Below are 6,886 nucleotides of genomic sequence, written 5' to 3'. Positions count from 1 at the left end.
GGCAATGAGTTTCACAGAATTGTAGCATAGGTTGAAAAAGCTCTACGCCTTGTAGCTTCCAGGTGTACCTCCCTAGGGCCCAGTATGTATAGGAGATTTTCTTGGGTGGATCGAGGTGACCACTGATGGAGAAAAGGAATTAGGCGGTCCCTAAGATATAAAGGTCCTTGGCCATTTTGAGCTTAGGATCAGTATCTTGTAAGAGATCCGATGTTCTATTGGTAGCCAATGCAGTTGTTGCAAAATTGGTGTAATATAGGATCTTATAGATGATCTCGCTAGCAGCCTGGCTGCCGCATTTTGGACCATCCGAATCTTCTGGGTTGTTGAATTCGGAAGGCAGGCATATAAGGCATTGCAATAGTCCAACCTCGTGGTGACTGTTGCGTGGATTACCGTTGCCAATGCTTCTACCGAAAGGTAGGATGCCAATTTCCTTGCCTGGTGAAGATGAGAAAAGGCCTACTTACTTATGGCAGTGATCTGGGCCTCCATCGTCAGCGATGAGTCCAACACAATCCCAAGACTTTTAACAGTGGCAGAGGGAACCAGAGCTTCCCTATCGAAATCAGGCAGAGACTGGATTAATTCTGGCGGCTGGCCAGGCCAGAGTATCTCAGTTATATCAGTATAAAGCTTTATTTATTTTAATTTATTTATTAATCAATTTTATATACCGCCACTCCCCGAAGGCTCGGAGCAGTTCACAATATGCACATGTAATACATAACATTAAAATCAAGGAAAATTTCGATCAGCAGTAGAGGAGTTCCTTCACAAGAAGGACATGCATAATGTACTTTGTTCCCTCAAAGTAAAACAACAGAGAGTAAACAATCAGGCACATCAAATCACTCTCAACAAAAGATTCCCCCCAGGCACTTCCAAGCCATTAAATGTTAATCAAGGTGGTCAGTTGAAACATTCACACCTAGCTCCAGCAGACAAAAGTCCTTTGTCCCACCCTGGTCATTCCACAGATATATAAACCCATTTTCCTACTTCCAACAGACCTCACTATCTCTGAGGATGCTTGCCATAGATGCAGGCGAAACATCAGGAGAAAATGCCTCTAGACCAAGGCCATATAGCCCGGAAAAACCTACAACAACCCAGCCATGAAAGCCTTCAACAATACATTATTTTATGGAAGCTGGCAGAAGAAGCCTGTAAGCACAGGGGAAGTCCAGTAGCCAAATCATCTGCCTTGGCTGAAGAAATTCTACATACTAAAGCAATTAATAGACTGGAACTGTCTAGATCAAATCTCAAGCTTCAAGTAATTTAAGATATGTGTACTGCCATTGTTGCTAGCCCTTGGCATAACATTTTCCAAATCAGTGTCAGTGTAGATACAGCTAGAACACTACTATTTATGCAACAGTAATAGAATCTGGTTTCCTCCCTTGCAACAGTAAGTAATCATGATACTGTCCTGAATCACATTGGTTGGTCTCAAATAGAGTAGATCAGCCACATCTATCAATGCTGAGCCAGCACATGGGTAAACCCCACTGAGTTAATTAATCTATTGTTACAGCTACAATAGGTAACTCACCAGTAAAACCCATTGAGTGTGGAATATAGAACCTACAATCTGTAGGAGTGCCTGTCTTCCGTCTATTCTATAACAAAAGGGTAAACCTTTTATAGGTCTCAAACCTAGAAAGACTGCTATATGTGCCTCTAAAACAGGCATGGACAAACTTTTGGAGACAGAGGCTGCATTGTGTTTTAAAATTTGACAGACACACAGGCCAGGCGAGTGGCAGATGGATGGAGAGCATTTGTGTGAACTAATTGAAAAAAGCATCAACAAATTCCTACGCACAATGCACATATCTCATCTGTGCAAAAAGAAAGGAAGGACAATACAATATTTGAAATTAAGAACAAATTTAACCAACATAAAGTTAATAGTAGCCAGCTGGTTAATCACTAGCAGCAATAAACCACTGCCGACCGGAAGGTGGCAAGTTTCGGAGGTCACCACAACCATCCCAATGCGATTTGCTCTATATGCCGGGTCCTAGGGAAGTGCACTTGGAAAGCACCAGACGCAGGGCCTTCTCTATTTCTGCCCCTGCCTTATGGAATTCCTTGCCTCCCTATTTGAGAGCCATGTGTGACTCAGGGCATTTTATTCTAGCACTTAAGACCTGGCTTTTTACTAGAGCATTTGACCCATGTTGATTTTAATATTTGTATGTATGTGTTTTATCCTGTATAATTTCTGCAATGTAAATCGCCTGGAGCATCTCGGATGGAGGGCGATTAATAAGTAAAGATGATGATGATGAAGTTGTGAGTAGAGAAATTAGGGACTGCTTAAAGCAGAGAGATTAATTTATGACACCATAAAAAATGACAGAGATCAAAGAGAAAGGAGGAAATACTATGATCAAAGGCTCGGCATCATAGTGGATGAAGCGACAGCTCCCCCCTGTGGCCGGAATTGAGCAACCTCCAAGAGCCGAAGTTGGAAAACATGCTGAATCACCTCTATCTGTCTGTATGTCTTGTATGTCTAAAAAACGGCACTGAATGTTTGCTGTGTATGTTTCATTGTGATCCACCCTAAGTCCCCTTCGGGGTGAGAAGGGCAGAATATAAAGACTGCAGATAAATAAAAACAATATCGCAATGGAACGCCCCAGAGGCCGTCCAGTCCAATCCCTTTCTGCCATGCAGGAAAAGCACAAAGCTCCCCTGGCAGATAGCAGTCCAGGCTCTGTAATAATAATAATAATAATAATAATAATAATAATAATAATAATAATACTGCACTTTATCTCTCCCGAAGGAGAATCAAAGTAGGTTGACATAAAAGCTAAAGAATATAATATACATTTGCAAATATGCAAACATCAAAACAGGATTAAATATAAACATTATTTTAAAATTACCAGTTAAAAACTATTAAGACATATTAAACACATATTAAAAGATATTAAAAATGACAGCACCCTCTGAATTCATCTTAAAATGTATTTATTTATTTACAGTATTTATATCCGCCCTTCTCACTCCGAAAGGGACTCAAGGTGGATCACAGAACATGCATATGCATCAAACATTCAATGCTGATTTATACACAAGACAGACAATTGTACATAGAGGTACAGTAGAGTCTTGCTTATCTAACCTTCACTCATCCAACGTTCTGTATTATCCAACGCAATCTGCCTCCTGCCCGGATCCACAGCTGTTTGCGATGTTTTGGTGCTAAATTCGTAAATACAGTAATTACTACATAATGTTACCGTGTATTGAACTGCTTTTTCTGTCGAGTTGTTGTAAAAAATGTTTTAGTGCTTAATTTGTAAAATCATAACATAATTTGACATTTAATAGGCTTTTCCTTAATGCCTCCTTATTATCCAACATTTTCGCTTATCCAATGTTCTGCTGACTTGTTTATGTTGGATAAGCAAGACTCCACGGTATATATTGGCTCTTCCCATCTTCGATATCTTGGAGGCGTTGTGCATGGTTCTGGCCATGCCGATGCTGTCGCTCCATCTCCCTGCCAAAGAACTTTGTTCTTAACTTCCTCCTTTGATTGAATCGTCAGTATTCCTTATGGGTGCCTTAGAATGCCTCCCCGCTTTTAAGCAGTACCTATTTATCTACTCTCATTTGCTTCCTAATCACTTGGTAGGCGGAAGCTGGGCTAAAGGCCAGGAGCTCACCCTGACCTAGGCTTCAAACTGACAGCCTTTCAATTGACAAGGTTTACTGCAGCTGATGGTTTAACCTGCTGTACTAAAGCTAAAAACTTTCATCAACCAAGCTTATAACTCTATCAAAACATGAGTTCATCTGACCTGACTTGCCTTTGAGAAACTCATGTTGACTTTTAGTGATCATGGGATTCCTAAGTGCTTACAGCTTGTCTATTTAATTATCTGTTCTTGTATTGATGTCAGGCTGACTGGGTGGTAGTTATTTGGGTCCCCTTTTTCCTCTGTCAGATATTGAAAGCAGAAATGGTTTCAAACTACAGGAAAGGAGATTCCACTTGGATATTAGGAAGAACTTCCTAACTGTATGAGTTGTTCAGCAGTGGAACTCTCTGCCCTGGAGTGTGGTGGAGGCTCCTTCTTTGGAGGCTTTTAAACAGAGTCTGGATGGCCATCTGTCAAGGGTACTTTGAATGCAATTTTCCTACTTCTTGGCAGGGGGTTGGGCCGGATGGCTCATAGAACCATTATTCTATGATTCTACTAAATGCAATGGCCTGAAAGGTTCTGACTTTGGATTTATTGATATACCATCTACACTGTAGAATTAATGCAGATTGACACCACTTTAACTGCCGTGGATCAATGCTACAGGATTCTGGGATGTCAACTATGATGAGTCATCAGAACTCTTTGGCAAAGAAGGCTAACATTGAGCCATGGCAGTTAAAGTGGTGTCAAACTGCATTAATTTTACGGTGTAGATGCACTCTTGGTCTTCTTTTGATTTTTTTTAACAGTCTCAGTTTTGATTAACGACAAAGTCAAAGTAGAGAGTTTATAACCCTTTCAATGGCTTCATTATTCACTTTAACATTAACTTTTCAATGAGCTAATCTGGAACTGAGGGCACCTCTGAAAATCTTTACAAGAGGTAGAATGCTTTGGCGCAACAAGAATAATACAAATTCCTACATAACAATAAGGACAGAATCAACTATTCAAGGAAATGTAGCCCTGTGACCTTTCAGAGAATGCTTGCTGAGTGTTTCGCCCCCCTTCAACCCTAATACCATAAAATCTGGTGTGTCTTTTCATTATAGCATTACATTAGCCTGGGGTACCCTGTCCAGCATGATGGGCACATGATTCCAGTATGTATCACAACTTGAAGAAAAAGAGCAGTAGCAATTGCCAGTAACACTGACACATTTCTTCAGAATTCCCTGAAATATCATACAGCGGGCCTTTGGTGTCTAATGGGGTTTGGTTCCAGCACCCCCCCCCCCCCCCCCCCCCGGATACCAAAATCCATGGTTGCTCACATCCCACTATATACATAACATAATAAAATTGGGTCCCTGATATAAAATAGATTTTGGAATTTGTAAAACAAATATTTTCAAACCATGGATATGGAGAGCCAATTAATTGAACTTCAGTAAACCAATGGCCAATGCTATCATTAACACAACTAGGTAGCCACTTAGGGTAGAGATCTCAGATGGGCACAGCACTGATCTTTGTGTACAATAGTTATACTCATATATATGAAACATATAGGCCATAGAGTTATATCGATGCATTGTTGGTGTTTGCCTTCAAGTCATTCGGTGACCCTATAATGAGATTTCGTGGAGGAATCTATTCAGAGGGAGTTGCTTTTGCCTTCCTCTGAGGCTGAGAGAATGGGGCTGGCCCAAGATCACTCAAAGGGTTTCCATGGCCATGGTTCAAATCCTGGTCTCCAGAATCATCTAATGGAGTTTGTAGTTTGGGAAGGAGCCTTTGAAATACGCAACCAAAGAGATCCAAGCCTTACTAAACCACAAACCTCAGAATTTTGCAGGAGAATTTAAAGTGGGATAAACACTCTTTTCCTATATAGACTGACACTCAAACCACTACATAACACTGGCTGTTATTTATATACACACATGGAACGACATTTATATACACACATATAGAATCATAGAATCATAGTTGGAAGAGACCTCATAGGCCACCCAGTCCAACCACCTGCCAAGAAGCAAGAAAATTGCATCCAGCCTCTGTTTAAAAGCCTCCAAAGAAGGAGCCTCCACCACACTCCAGGGCAGAGAGTTCCACTGCTGAACAGCTCTCACAGACAGGAAGTTCTTCCTAATGTTCAAATGGAATCTCCTTTCTTGTAGGTTGAAGCCATTGTTCTGCATCCTATTCTCCAGGGTAGCAAAAAACAAGCTTTCTCCCTCCTCCCTATGACTTCCTGCCACATACTTGGCTATCATGTCTCCTCTCAGCCTTCTTTTCTTCAGGCTAAACACGCCCAGCTCTTAAACACATATATGTGTGTTTATATACATAGAGTGAAGTTGCACTTAATTTTTAATTTCACGGTGACGCCTTAGTCTGATTTAGATAATATATGGTTTTTCTAGTGAGTTATTTAAAATAACCACCCAGAACTGCAAACAAAAGACAAGCAGCCAATGTTGTTTATTCATTTAGTCGTTTCCGACTCTTCGTGATTTCGTGACAAGCAGCCAATATTGGTAACAAATTTTGCAACATTGTTTTGGTCAGCATCCAAAAGAAACAATTCAAGCATTATTATGGAAGTCTACTATAGATTTGAAATCAATTGAAGATTTGGATTGTGCCTTCCTTAAACAAAAGACCAAGCATTAAAGAGAGAGAGAGTAGTGAAGAGGAAACTCAACCTACCTGATAGTTGTTGGAAGTCAAACTGTGGCAAGAATGTAAGCTCTAACAAATTCCTCATTAGACTGGCAGACAATTTCATTGTACAGAAGGTGGAGAGAACAAGGGTTTTTGACTTTTCTTTTAGATTTGAGGTTAATCAAGAGGGGTGGACTGGTCAATGGAATTGTTGGGTGACATGGACCCCATTCTTTTAGAATTCTTACAGAAGAAAAAATGAGCCAAACACATTCTGGACCAACTGTGGAGGCAAGAAAGGACCAGAGAAGAAAGATTGCTGCTCATGAAAGCAATCACATATATATATAAATATTTCATCCAGCCCTTCAATCACAGAATCATAGAGTTGGAAGAGACCTTGTGGGACATCCAGTCCAACCCCCTGCCAAGAAGCAGGAAAATCGCAATGTCTACTTTCTAGGAGTTATATTAACCAGAATGAATTAAGAATCATAAAATAAGTTGATACCCGATTCACTCCAGACTGTTTGGTGAACACA

The sequence above is a fragment of the Anolis sagrei genome, chromosome 1 (genome assembly GCF_037176765.1).
Source record: "Anolis sagrei isolate rAnoSag1 chromosome 1, rAnoSag1.mat, whole genome shotgun sequence".
Taxonomy (NCBI): Eukaryota; Metazoa; Chordata; class Lepidosauria; order Squamata; family Dactyloidae; genus Anolis; species Anolis sagrei.
Note: the sequence above shows the minus strand (reverse complement) of the source record.